At 37.9% G+C, this 15154-nt stretch overlaps 1 protein-coding gene and 1 long non-coding RNA gene across 6 annotated transcripts in view; both read left to right on the plus strand.

Annotated features, from left to right (window-relative positions):
• LOC139971412 (uncharacterized) overlaps positions 1-15154 on the plus strand; it is a 268235-nt gene that overhangs the window by 67239 nt on the left and 185842 nt on the right. The window lies entirely within an intron of this gene.
• LOC139971423 (uncharacterized) lies at positions 1285-9108 on the plus strand. 2 transcript variants are annotated; one of them, XR_011794386.1, is made up of 4 exons: positions 1285-1601; positions 4430-4499; positions 5208-5373; positions 5799-6850. It is a non-coding gene; the product is annotated as an uncharacterized lncRNA (long non-coding RNA). The 2 variants fall into 2 exon arrangements; XR_011794385.1 differs by lacking the exon at positions 5799-6850 and adding an exon at positions 6858-9108 and having other exon boundaries at positions 1292-1601.

Here is a 15154-nt window from a genome sequence, read left to right on the forward strand (position 1 = left end):
CGATGGTGGCGCTCCGCTTAGATAGTACTTACGGCCGGAATACTCGAAACGATTCCGTCCCCCCACGTTTCAAATCGGTTTGACGCCCTTGGTTGAAATGTAATCTTTTGGAGAATCTAATAATGTGATTAAGCTTGTTACGGTAAGTTGTATAAGACATCTTATTAATAGGCGTTGGATTTTGAATGTAATTTTTGAAAAGCCTATTTTTCTTTTTAATAGAAGTCAAAATACCTTTTGTGATCCAAGGATGTTTCTTTTTGCGATTTTTAGTTTTGATATTGTGGTATGGAAAACAGTTACTATATGTTGTGTTTATACAGTCATAAAATATATTATATGCAGTATTAGTGTCATTTCCTCTCAGGATATTGTCCCATAATTTGTCCTGGATCTCTGCGATAAAGCGTCTAATATTGTTGGTGCTATAATTGCGAACATTCACAAAGTGGTTCTGTTTATATCTCCTGGTTGGTACTTTGAGAAAAATCGGTAGGTGATCGCTAAGATCAGTGATAAATATGCCTGAATAGATGTTGAAGTTAACGTTGGTAATAATATTATCAATCAAAGTTGATGAAGTACTGCTAATACGAGTGGGTTTAGAGATTGTTGGAATGAACCCGTTGGAATAAAGGATGTTTAAAAATCGGCGGGACTTGGGTTTATCCAATAGATTAATGTTATAATCTCCCATTACATACGATTTACACTGTTGTTCCGATATAGTGCTAAGAATATTTTGAAGATAAAAATCAAACATTTCATGAGAACCACTTGGTGGTCTATATATAATACCTACAGTACACTTTTCGTTCATGTGGGGTAATATGACGTCAACAAATAGAGATTCAATAGATTCATTAAAAATAGAAAGATCGGGTCTATTTTTAAAGTTAAGATCGTTATTAATAAATAGGCACATGCCGCCACCCCTTTGGTTTTCACGATGTTTTTCAATGAGAGTGTAATTATCTATGGATATCAGGGGTGAAATAATATTGGTAAACCATGTTTCCGTAAAACCGATTATTGAAAATTTTTCTTTTAATAAAGAAATAAAAGTATTGATTTCGTCGAAATTTTGGTTTAAACTTCGGCTATTATGGTGAAAAATGGAAAAACTGGAGTGAGATTCTACATCATTAAAAGAGTTAATGTTATAATACTTGCAGGTGATATTGTTTGCAGGATTAATGTCATCAGTCGCTGATAGCGTCGCCATCAGTAATAAATATATTGTCAATACAATCATTATTGCGGCTCAGTGATCCTAGGGTTCACTGTAAAAAATTACTGTATAATTTACAGTAGTTCCGTAGTATAAAATACAATTGTCAACAGGTAATTTCAAAAACAGTCGGTGTACTGTACTCATATCAACTTTACGCGTACGACGTACGTAAACGTCATAGTATATACTGCACCGCCGCTAGCTAGCTGCGATACACAACGTGCAGGCGGGACATGCATGCTATTATATACACTCTGGTTGACCATACGTATTCTCTGTACCGGACCCCGTCGCATGTGTACTCGTACTCACAGTCGTGTCGACCGAATTCCGTTCACAGTATCAGACTAGCTAGCCGTTATTTAAGGTAAGAATGAGTTCAAATCTTTTATGAAATTGTCCTTTCGATACGTACAAACACATCACTGATTTTTTTTTCCGTATCGTACATATTTGGTGCAACAATTCACTGGCTAAATAGTAGCACTAGGCTAGGTCTATATAGCCTAGGCTACACACTGCATGACGCTGTTATCGGGGCAAACTTAAGCCTAGGCTTTTCTGCTTAATTGACTGTTTATACAGGTAAATTAGTGTGTTAGGCTATTCGTAGTAAGTTTTCCCGCCAAGGTGCGGCGTTGGCCTATACTACTAGTACTACTAATCTATAGTAAATATCGCCCTTGCCTTTGGTATAAAGTGAAATTATTTCAAATTCAAACGATATTCTCGGTCTATTATATGAACTATTCGAACTTGAGATTTGGATTGAACTAGCTAGGCCGAATTCTACTTTGTCAATAGTTAGCCTAATAGTATTAACAAATCGTAGTTTATTTCTAAGTTTCTTTAATATGCTAACATAGTAGAACTAAAGGAATAGTAGTAGGATGGTGACTTCGAAGTTCGGCCACTTAAGACTTAAAACACCCCAAAACTAAATCTTCTGGTATAAATCATTTGAAAATATACTTCATATGGTGGGAGAATTTTGTTATAGTACGATACACGGCCAAACTTTCTTTCCTGCAAACTGTTTTCACGTTGTTTTCCAAGAAGATTCTTCGTGATTGTGGAACTGGTATTTCTTGCTAGAGTATTGCGAAGTTCGGACACGCAACCCACAGTGTGGCGCTGGTGATAAAATTGGTGGCGCAGTTGCTCTTTCAGTAATTATAACAGACTTCATAGATCTTCGTCATTTTATTGACAAATATGTAAGTAATTTCTTGCACACGGGTCATTTTGGAGAGAAAATAACTGTAGCTTCGTACTTTTTGGTGAAATTTGGCTCTTCCTGTAGGTTTTCATGGTGAAAATCGTGTATTTCTTAGGGTGCCCGAACTTCGCAGTATGGCGAACTTCGCAATACTGACTATACTAGTTTATCCATCACTAGCCTCTATCAGATCACTTGCATGCATCAATAAAATGATCAACCCATGTTAATTATCTTATTTAGGCTAGTTACAAAGGCTCAGGTGGTGAAATTTGAGAAAATAATTACAATAGGGCAGCGCGTGCTGACGTCACTTTTCAGCATCCACCGGATTTCTGCCGGTGAGCACACACATACCTACAGCGAGATAGCGTACAAATAATGGCTTTTGCCAGTGAAAAAGTGAAAGTGAAAGTGAAAAAGTGAAAGTGAAAAAAATGTTTCTTGACGTACTTGTTCCCTAAATCCCAAACGATAAGTGTTTAGTAGCATATAACTACACAAATATTTGACATTATTTGAAGTTTAAACTTGTAAATAAGAATATTTTAGCTCTGTCGATCAAGCTAGGCCACAGTAACTCAGTGTCAGTGAACGTAGACCGTTTGTTTTCACCGGCTGATAGTACGGCGGGTTGGGTACAGTTGTCCTGGTAACAGCATTGTTCAAAGAAGTCCGCCCTGCCCTATAGAATTACTAACTTCAGATGGCAGCAGGTCGTCTGTTTCGCCCCACACGTGAGAAGCGTGCGTTAGCGCCCGGATATAAAGTAAAATTATTTTGTAATATGTTAACAGGTTCATACAAAAAAAAATACTGAACATTTATACAATATAATGTTACTCATTTTGTTAGGAAATAATATCAAACAATGACAGTTTGGCTAAGGATGAAGATGAATGGAGAAATTTTAGTAACATTTCATGGCACGCTGTGGGAATTTTAGTATCATAACTTGAAAACAGTACTGTGAATTTCAGTCATAAAGACATGTCATGAATATGATTTTTTTCAGACTGGTTCATAGTTGATGCCAAAAATGTTGAATAATCAACTTTTTACCAGTGATTAGGGGGCACTCATAGATGACGTCCCACACAAGGGGGTTGGTAGTTTGAACTGTGTGAACTGCGTGGTGGAGGGGTGGGGAGGAGGCAAATACAAATTACCAAAGGCATGAGGAGTTAGGGAGGAGTGATAAGTGAGCATTAACTCAGGGTTTATAGCTTGTGAAGTACATGAATGAAAAAGAAATGTTTTTTTAATCCCTCTTTAGTCTTCTTTACTGTACTCCAATTGTTCAAGGTGTATTTGGAATGATCATTTGTACAATGTAGGTACTGTAGTGCAGTGTAGGGCTGTTGGCAATTAACGATAAACTATTATTCGTTAGTTTTGTAGCAATTACGATAAACAAAAGAACTATAGCGAATAATCGTTAGTGCCGATAATTTCGCGATCTCCAATTGTCCATTGAAAAAAATATGTTAGGCCTACGTCTAATTTTACTGTCTGCAGTGGCGGCGCTACGGGGGGATGGGGGGGTGGCGCGGGAGCACAGCCTCAGATTGCGCGATTCCCCCATTTCACTGCTAATAATGCGAACCCTAGGTGTTACTAAAACCAGTAAAAGTGATATCGCTGAATGCCTAGCCTGCGCTCTAATATGCAAATAGTAGGCTATAGGGATTTACGAATAATTGACTATTCGGTAATCGCTACGCATTATTCGAATGATTAACGATTAATCGTTTCCATACGTAACAATTCGCGAATGTGAAGATTGCGCAATATAATGGAAAATCCCGCTAATTTAAAGATTTAACTTACGGGACACTAAAGAAAAAAATCAAAATGATTTAAGGTCACTAAGTCTGTAGGCTGCAGTGTATTTCATCAATATGTTATAAGGTTCGTCAGAATCAAGGCCTCCTGTTTTGATTTACATTTCTCTTTCATTTAATTTTCTATTTCAGCCTACAACCACCAAAGATGATGTAGACAGGCAGAAGGATCTTCAAAACACCCCATTCCTGATTGCTTGTGGTAAGCACTCTATCTGTAGAATAAGATTGATTTTAACTCAACCTTTTGTCAACCTAAGGGCTGTATTGAAAATTCATGAGCTAATACGAAATAGTATTTACTGAACTGTTTCAGATCACTAATAAAAAGTCAGACCTAAATATTATTTTGAAGCTGTGACATGCTTCACTTCAAATTGAAATGACAAAGTCAACAGGAGGACAAGTTCACACAAGGTTGCAAGATTTGATGGGGGTTATTTCTTGCCAATGGCGAAATTAATTTCTGCAGAAATGTGGGTGTGTGTGCGTCTATGACACTTATTGTAAGCATGAAATCTGGTGAAAATCAACTTGTGGGACTGTTATTAGGGGTGTACCGGATAGTTCATACTATCCGGCCGGAGATCTGGCCGGATAGTTCGTACTATCGGGTAAAATCGGGTCCGGCCGGATCTCAAAACTTTGGATCGGACACATCCCTAACTGTTATTATACTTAGCTTAGGTTCCCCACTTGGAGTTCAAAAGCCTATTTTTTTATGTTGTTTCAAGGTCACTTGAGGTCAGCAATCAATACAGTAGCCAAATCCATGCAAGAATATTGCAACTGCAGCAACCTAAATGGATAAAAAACAGACTACCCAAAATAATATTTCCAGCTGGAATCTCAACACAAATTTGTTCTTGTTGAAAGGAGGTGAATGAGAAATATATTTATTCACTTTCAGGTGAGATGTTAACTGCCAAGAAATGGATGCTGGTTATCGACCGCCATGTTGTTGCTGACAATATTTTGTCATTCCTGTCTGCCCTCGGAATGCTGTTTTCAGCCTACTACTGTTTCGGAATAGAATATAATGAAGGAGCACCTGCAACTTTGGACCTTTTTCAAAGGTACAGTACACTCAGTATGTCAATAACCATGCCTGGAAAGAACGGGCAACAATGGTGGGTTTTTTTATGCTGGAATTAGGAGCCACATTTTGAGAAAAGGGGTTCCTGGTTGGTGCACAAAGATTTTGAGTGAACCAGGAGCGAATTTGGGAGAACCAGAAGCCTTCAAGTTGGACATGAATGGTCGATCCAATATGAAAAAGTAGATACGAACATGTGATATGCAATTTATGAGATCGGTTGTGAATTGGGACATCTTTCAACTTCTCCCACCCCTCAAGGGAAGCGGGCTAGCCATCACACATGTTGGCACCTGCCAAACCCTTCTCATATCCCTAACCACAGAATCTTTCCACCTCAGCCTTCCCAAACGGCAACCTTCTAACCACCTCATCCCTGCTCAATTTTTTTCCACCCCCATCCAGTCCATCTCTCAGCCTGCTGCTGACGAGGCTCTCCCACAGCTGGTCAACCATTAGCCCACACCTCTCAATAAGTAGGGTGGGATTTGCGCGACAATGGCTGAGAGGAGGCTGACGTCTGCCCCCTTGTGTTCGCAACAGCGCGGGTCGTCACGCGCCTGCATCCCGCTGTCCAAATTTCCGGGTACCTACTGGCAGTTTCGAGTGGCCAGGGGAAAAGGTGGGTCACATACGACCCAGGCGTGAGCCTAAAGGTTATGGGTCTACAGGAGCCACCTGGGTGATATATTTTAGCTCTCAGTGTCTCTAACTGATATAAAAAAGAATTGGGTGGCTCTATATGACCTTAGCTGGTAAAAAGGGCCAGAAAATATCCTAATAATCAATCACAGGACCTGCCTAATTTTTTATGAGAGCCATGGATCCTGTCTAAAATTGCTATTAATCTGGAATACATTCGAAGAACTCACAGGATATCTCACAGAATGCAATGAAAAAGAAAAATTTGACCCATCATTTGAATATGAGCTAGAATAATGCTTATTTTCTTAAGGCGATTTTGTGACCTGCAAAACCTTGTGGGTGGAATCGCATCGTCTACATCCATGAAAGTTGGTTTACCATCAAAACAAAACTGTGTACGACAACACCTGATGGATGGTTTGTACGGAGCCTAGGGCACACGTCAGGTGCTGTCGGACACAATTTGTTTTTGCCCGCAAAACTTTTGCGTGTGCCTTTGCTGTGTGCACCCGCAAGCCGGAAACTCATCCGCATTTGTGGGTGCTGATATCAGTCAAGCTTTGGGTAATTGTATTTAACGACAAATTTCCGGAATATAACAGATTTCCAAGATAATATCACTAACTCATACCAGCATCTTGCTGGTCAGGGCTATTTTGATTGCGCTGCATCCATCACTCTATCTATCACTCAATATCTCAACAATTGTTCATAAGTGATCTCATGCATATATCCTTTGATGGGATTTTGACAAAGTATTATTCTGTACACTATTATATCTGTCCATTTTTGTCCATTTTTTATTCTTCAATTTTGTAGGTGTTTCTTGATGATAAATCCGGACAAAGGATCGAAACTCAAGAAAGGATATGGCACCCATCCGAAAGTACTCTCTTTGATCCAGAACGTCAGTGACTTCGAATGGGCTCTGTAGTGACAATTGTGAACATTAACAAATAGTAGTAATCAGTGATGGCGCGATTGCGGGATTCCCGCATTTTTCATGCCGATCCCGCATTGGGGAAATCGTCGGGGGGATTTCCCCCCCTTAAAAATATATACATATTTTTTGGGGGGGATGGTGCTTGATTTTATCAGCTTTTAATTTGTACTACTGATGCTCAACTGTCATTTGCTAATGCATAAAACTAGTACAACATCATTTTATGTCGAAGAAGTTTAAATTTACGCTCAATTTTAGTATCCCCCCCAAAAAAAATTTAAAAATCCCCCCCCAAAAATCAGAAGGGGGGATTTTCCCCCCGAAATTATGATCCTAGCGCCAACACTGGTAGCAATTGGTTATAATCTCACAATTTTGTGTAGTAGGTTTGCCATTCAGACATTAGTTCAGCCGAAATAGAATTCCATATGTGTTTTATTGTGTAAAAATGCCCAACTGTGAAGCATGAGACTTGGCTTTGGATTGTAAGAATTGATTGCAAGAATTATTTAAACTTCAGAAAAATTGGGGCCCACTCCATTGGTCACTACACCCATTTACTCTAGTGACCCATTACTGATAGTTCGGCTGTTCGCAGATTCAGAATAGGTTATCCTATTCAGGGCTCGACAAAACTGAAGGCTTTTGCCATCGTGCCCTTTTTACTGAAAAAAGCTGTCAGTGCCCCCCAAAATATTACACCACCGATGGCACAAAATGCTGTGATACCCTTTTGTTTGTGCTGTCGGTGCCCTTTTAAATTATTTATTCACATAGCCTAAAGCGTCTCCCTGTTCACCCCGGAAAACATGAGAATAGGAATATTTTTGGAACCTAAAAGTACAACATCAAATTTCATTCCCGCGAATCGTCTTATTGTACATCACGCTTTCCTGTTTCCCTTTTCATTTTGACCACATTCTTATATTCTGTGAATAATGTTCCTTAATTAAATATATATCTAACTACATAGTTACTACACAGTGCAACCTAAACTATAGCGTGGTGATGCTAGCTCATGAATAATTAATGAGTACCACATGACGTGTCAGGGGTTATTGGATTTTTTTACTCTAAAACTGGGTGCGACGCCTGGGTGACAAATACGGAAACTGCTTTCAATATTGTAAAAATTCATAAAAAATATTTGAAAAAAAGGAATCATCTGGAGGCAACCACTATTTGAAAGGGGGTTGTTTACCCTACAGTATCGCAGTTAAAACAGGATCATGCCTGCCTTCGCCTTTGATTAAAAAATCGTAAGCCAACCCGGAAGTGTATGCATTAGTACAACTGGCGGGGAAAAAGGTGGTCATGTGGGAGACGGTTCGTGAATAAAGATTATTAAATTTTCGTCTATTTTCATCAAAATTTGGATCAGTTGGTATGTTTACTTTAGGAATATATTCAAGTACTTGAAATAATTTTTTGAGTGTAATATCTTTCATAAAAAAATGTATTTTGACATAAATGTTTTTAATTGGTCATTAATTATCAACTAATTAGAGGGAGTTCCATTTCTGCAAAAAAACAGGAAATTGTCACTTGGGCATGTAAAAAATTTGGCTTGGAATGACCCACATAAAACTTGTGCAAACATGAGGGACACTTTGTAAATTTTACAACATTTGCAAATAAGGGGGCTAATTCAGCATCATACTAGCTATCTGTTGAGTTTACTGATTGGAGGCTGATTGCGAGCATTAACAAAATGAATGGGCGCCCATAGGAGGGTCACACAGGTAACCAACCATATTGTGTTTTTCTCCCGACCTGTACATAATCATAATCACGGTCTGCCACCATTCATGGCGACGTGGCTAACTGCACATCTTCAAGGTTCTTGTGAACTTGTGTATGGAAGTGACAGGCCCTCCTTTTGTCACCTTTTATAACTTTTGTACACGATGGGTTAATATTGTGAAATCATATTTAGTGCTACAGTTCGGAATATTAATGATGCAGATTCTTTCTCTGGGAATTTTCGAAAGAAACAGAAAACATTGAAGATACGTTCGTACAAAATGTCCTTCCTCTGAAACATTATGGAGATTTGAGGTAACGAATGAGGTAAAATGTTATACTTTTCTGTTGTATTTGTTATTTTTTTCTTGGGGTGAGGGTTAAGGGGGAAACCACTAATTTCGGGGGACCCGAGATCCACCCGGAGGGGGGGGGGGGGCGGGGTTAGGGAGTGGCTGCCCCTTGAAATGTGTTGTACAGATGTAACATCGCCACTTATTTACTGGCCCAGATTAAAACACATGGCCATATGTAAGACTGGTGTTTTAATGATAGTAAGAATGTAAGCACAGTTACAGTTGTAATAAAGTTGTAATAAACTATTTCCTTGTTATTTTCCATTTTTGAAAATTTACTCTGTTTTACCCACAGTCTAAATGTGACTACAGAAAAAAAGTTAAAATTCCTTACTTATATATATAATGGTCATTTGTACATGTTTCATGTTTAAGCATTTCATTTTTCAAGTAGCTCAAAGGTCACATTGTATGCCCTTGATCGAGTAAATATTGTATCGCTAACCAACTGGTGAAATACCACTGCCATGGAAATAGGACGTGTTAATTTTCCAAATTTGTTGTGACCCTGCAGACAATCAATTGTGAATATTACATTTTTGTGTAAATTAATTACAGTAATGTGTAATTTATTGTGAAATTGGAAAATTTTACATTTCAAAAATGTGAATATTACATTTTTTGGTAAATTCATCTACAATTTGTTGTTTATTTCACAGTTTTAAACTGTGAATATTACATATGTTTGTAAATTCATTACAATAAATTGTCAATTTTACAGTTTTAATATGTAAATATTACATTTTTTTGTAAATTCATTTACAATTTATTGTTAATTTCACAGTTTTCATCTGTATATATTACATATTGTTGTAAATTAATTTAAAATAAATTGTTAATTTTACAGTTTTCAACTGTAAATATTGCAGTTTTCGGTAAATATCTTTACAATAATTTGTAATTTGAATTACCAAAAATGGTAAAGTTAACAGTTTTTAACTGTTTTATAATTTACAAGTGATTGTAAAATTAACAAATTATTTTTGGCATTTTAGCTGACAGCCATTTCACTGTAAAATTTACAATTTTTTTTTACAGTGTTGGAATTCCTCGCTTTGCTGAGATTTGGATGAAACGTCTTTTTTTTTCAGTCGAACAGTTCTGAAATTCCCCCTCACCAAGGGACAATGTTCGCTTTATCTGTTGGGGAATTTCAGTGGCTCTGTTGTTGCGATCGAGATTATTGGTGGTTTTGTTGTTATCTCGTGCAGCTTTATCTTTGGCCGGTTTAGTTTTTCCAGTTGCCTTATTTTCTGCAGCCCGTGGGATTTGTGACGTTGTTCGTTGTTTACCATTGTTAGTTGTTACCCTCGTTATGTGTCGTTGTGGTATGGTCTCGCTCCTTTGTTATTTCGTTGTGCTCCGTATCTTTTGTCTGGGATAAGTCCATGACTTCATCTCTTGGTTGATTGTTGTTACTTGATGTTATGAGTTGGTCACCATGGTGATCGTTGTAGTCGGTGTCTTCGTCATCGTCAGCTTCGGGTTGTGGACAATTAAAACTTTTATGTCCAAAATCGTTGCAGTTATAGCATCTAACTTTAGGCATATGTATTTGGGACAGTTCCGCATGATGTGGTCGGTTTCTAGACAAAGATTGCATACCCTGGTTTGTCCATTATGCTTTATCATCATATGTATATCGTTACCGTAATTGCGTATGGAAGGCTCTTGGATTTTGCGGGTAGATCTAACCGTATGTAACGGATTCCATTCTCGATGTTGGGGAATTCCTTGTATGTGTTGTGGTGCCACTGTCCTTTATGTTTGCAACCAAATTCGAGCAGTTTCTCGGAGAGTTCCTCGTCGTCAATAAACGAGGGTACGCCAAATACACTAACAGTTAAAAGTGATTTCGACACTCCATACACGTTGCAAGTCCCACCATTGATTATAAGTCCTGTTTCTATGAGTAATTCTGCATCCTCCCTGTTTCGTAGAGTAATTGTCCAATATCCCCCAGATTTCACACAACTTAATACCTTGTCATTTTAGATATCCCCGATGATTGCCTTCACCAAATCATTGACTTCGTATCCTCGGTCCGACACTCTAACACTACACTCCTTTAACTCACCCATTTTTTGGCGTTTCGCGGAATCCATCGCAGTGTAACGTGAGGCGAACGAACGCCTATAGGCGTCGTTGCCGAATGTCAAACGCTTAAAAGTGAAACAAATTCTTCGTAAATGGTGATATAATGATATAGAATACACATGCGGGTAGTCCTCAATATGTTCTCTTCCGAAATATCGTTCAGAATATGTAGTTAACAGGAAATATACTGAAAGATATTGAGACGTTGAAAAAGGTTTTGATTTGATTTGATTTATTTTGTTTTTTCACGTGCAAATATACAAGGTGAAAGGAAGTCTTCTATAAAGCATACAATAGCTTAACAATGTAGAAGACTCCCTGAAGAAAGAAAAGAGAAGAAAAAATTAAAGATCAAATTACACGTTTCGACAATAAATCAATTATATGATATTTTAATTAATATGATGCAATTATTTCTTTAATATAACATTTTCTAAATGACCTACACGATAATTTATTTTTAATAATGTCAGTAATAGAATTCCAGGTTTTTATTGCTCGATTTCTGAGGCTTAACATTCCTGTTGAGGTATTCGTGTTGTGATAATGCGCATGATTTGCATGTCTTGTGTTGTGGTGATGTATATCCGAATTACTGATTAAATAATTATGAAATGCATTAGGTAGGAGTCCATTCCAAGCCTTATAAGTGAAGGTGGCAAGATTTACACGTATTATGTCATTAATTTTCAATACATTCAGATCCTTGAATAGAAGGTTGGTGTGATCACGTGGTGCAGCATGTGATATGTGGCCGACAGCTTTCTTTTGTAATATAATAAGTGGCTTAAGATTAGTATCACGTGTACCAGACCAAATTATCGAGCAATAAGAAAAATGTGGGACCACTAAAGTTTGATAAAGGGTCTTTAATATGTGTTGTGGCAGGTAGTGTTTCAATTTCGATAATATTCCTATATTCTTTGCAACTTTCCTGCATACTATGGAAATATGATCACCCCATGAAAGTTTATGATCAATATGTACACCTAAGAATTTATTAGAAAATACTTCTTTGAGAATTTTACCTCCCATAAAAATATCTTTATCCCAGCTAAAATTTCGGGATGTATTAAAAACGATATAATTCGTTTTGCCAATGTTAAGCGATAGCTTATTAGAGGCAAACCAGTCGTTAAATTTATTTAATTCAGAAGACACTTTAATATGAAATAAATTTTCATTTTCATTTGATTCGAAAAAAATGTTTGTGTCGTCGGCAAATAACGTAATGTTTGCGATTTCTGATACGTGGCAGATGTCATTGACATATATAATAAACAGTAAAGGGCCTAGAATTGAGCCTTGTGGAACACCACATTGAATTTCTGCAAGATGAGAATGAGTGTTTTTGTAAGAGATATATTGATGCCGATTAGATATATAACTATCGATCCAGTTCAGCGTCGTTCCTCTGATGCCATAATGTTGTAATTTACTAAGTAGAATGGTATGATCAATAGTGTCGAACGCTTTGGAAAGATCTAGGAACACACCCAAGCAAGATCTATTATTATCAAGACTGCTGTACAATTTGTCAACGGCATCTGCCAGTGCAAGTTCAGTAGAATGATGTGGTCGAAAGCCATATTGTTGGTTGCATAGAAAGTCATATTTGTTAAGAAAATTAAAAACTCGATTAAACATAAGTCTTTCAATGATTTTCGAGAAACATGAAAGCAATGAAATGGGTCTATAGTTTTCGTATAAATCTGCGTCGCCCTTTTTAAAAATCGGAATAACCTTTGCAATTTTCAACGAATCTGGAAATGTTCCAGTATTAAAAGATAAGTTACAAATATGAGTCAAAGGCTTAGTAATTAAAGGAATAATGTGTTTAATGATACCTGGCTTAAAATCATCATATCCTGCTGCTTTATTAGGTTTTAGACAAGTAGTCGCAACGTTAAGGAGTTCCTCCTCACATACAGGAAATGTAAAAATCGAATTGTTGTGACTAGTTTTATGCATAAACTCATTATGCGTCCCTTTGCTCGTAATCTTGTCTGCCAATGAAGGACCAAGATTGATAAAGAAGTTATTAAAGTCGTTTGCAATATCGATGTCATTGGTAATCTCTTGATCGCCATTTTGGAAAGAAGCAGGATATGTTGATTTTTTGCGGTCATTATGAAGAATTTCATTAATGATATTCCAGGTATTCTTCGAATTATTTCTAGCATCATAAAACTTGTTATTAAAATATAATCTCTTAGAGAATCTAATAACATGATTAAGCTTATTACGATAGGTATTATAAGAAGTCTTATTACTTTCTGTCGAATTCTTAATGTAACGTTTGAACAATTTATTTTTCCTTTGAATAGAGGTTAGTATACCCTTTGTGATCCAAGGATGTTTCTTTTTACCTCTTTTGGTTATTTTACGGTATGGAAAGCAATCATTATAGGTTGAATCTACAATATTGTAAAATATATCATAAGCAACATTGACGTCATGTTTATCGAGGACATCGTCCCAATTGTTTTCTTTGATGCTTGATACAGGTTATCTATACGTTGTCTATACGGTATGTCTCAGTAGTGTTTCAAAAAAAAAATACGTCGCGCTCTGGAGGTACAGAGCACAACTAACTGCGCCACGGCAGCAATTGGTATAAATGTATGTTCGTTTCTAATACGTATCCTTATCGTATCGTATCGTAAATATTATCACCATATATAGTATTCATTGATTGTCGAATTAATCTATTTTGTATTGTTCATTCATTCATTCATTGTTCATTCATTCATTCATTGCTGTGTTAATACTATGATTCTTTCCTTAATACAGGGAGTCTTCTACTTTATTAAGCTGTTGAACGCTTTTTGGAAGACTTACTTCACACTGTAAATTTACACGTGAAAAACAAATAAATAAATCAAATCAAATCAAAAGATCGGCAAAAGACGTCATCACCGGGGCTCGAACCACGGATGCAAAAGAGAGTCTCGATCATCAGCTCGTACAGTGCGCCAAGCCATCGCGCCACTGTATGGACTGAGATAATAGGTGGATGAACTGATACTTACAGCTCCCCGTGTAGGCACTCGCTGTAAAAGATCGGCAAAAGACGTCACCGGGGTTCGAACCACGGTTGCAAAAAAAGAGTCTCGATCATCAGCTCGTACAGTGCGCCAAGCCATCGCGCCACTGTATGGACTGCGATATTAGGTGGATGAACTGATACTTACAGCTCCCCGTGTAGGCACTCGCTGTAAAAGATCGGCAAAAGACGTCACTGTATGGACTGAGATATTAGGTCGATTAACTAATACTTACAGCTCCCCATGTAGGCACTCGCTGTAAAAGATCGCCAAAAGACGTCATCACCGGGGGTTCGAACCACCGATGCAAAAGAGAGCCTCGCTCATCAGCTCGTACAGTGCGCCAAGCCATCGCGCCACTGTATGGAATGAAATATTAGGTCGATTAACTAATACTTACAACTCCCCATGTAGGCACTCGCTGTAAAAGATCGGCAAAAGACGTCATCACCGGTGATTCGAACCACCGATGCAAAAGAGAGGCTCGCTCATCAGCTCGTACAGTGCGCCAAGCCATCGCGCCACTGTATGGAATGAGATATTAGGTCGAATAACTAATACTTACAACTCCCCATGTAGGCACTCGCTGTAAAAGATCGGCAAAAGACGTCATCACCGGGGATTCGAACCACCGATGCAAAAGAGATCCTCGCTCATCAGCTCGTACAGTGCGCCAAGCCATCGCGCCACTGTATGGACTGAGATATTAGGTCGATTAACTAATACTTACAACTCCCCATGTAGGCACTCGCTGTAAAAGATCGGCAAAAGACGTCATCACCGGGGATTCGAACCACCGATGCAAAACAGAGGCTCGCTCATCAGCTCGTACAGTGCGCCAAGCCATCGCGCCACTGTATGGACTGAGATATTAGGTCGATTAACTAATACTTACAGCTCCCCATGTAGGCACTCGCTGTAAAAGATCGG

Source organism: Apostichopus japonicus, chromosome 8, assembly GCF_037975245.1.
Source record: "Apostichopus japonicus isolate 1M-3 chromosome 8, ASM3797524v1, whole genome shotgun sequence".
NCBI classification, from domain to species: domain Eukaryota; kingdom Metazoa; phylum Echinodermata; class Holothuroidea; order Aspidochirotida; family Stichopodidae; genus Apostichopus; species Apostichopus japonicus.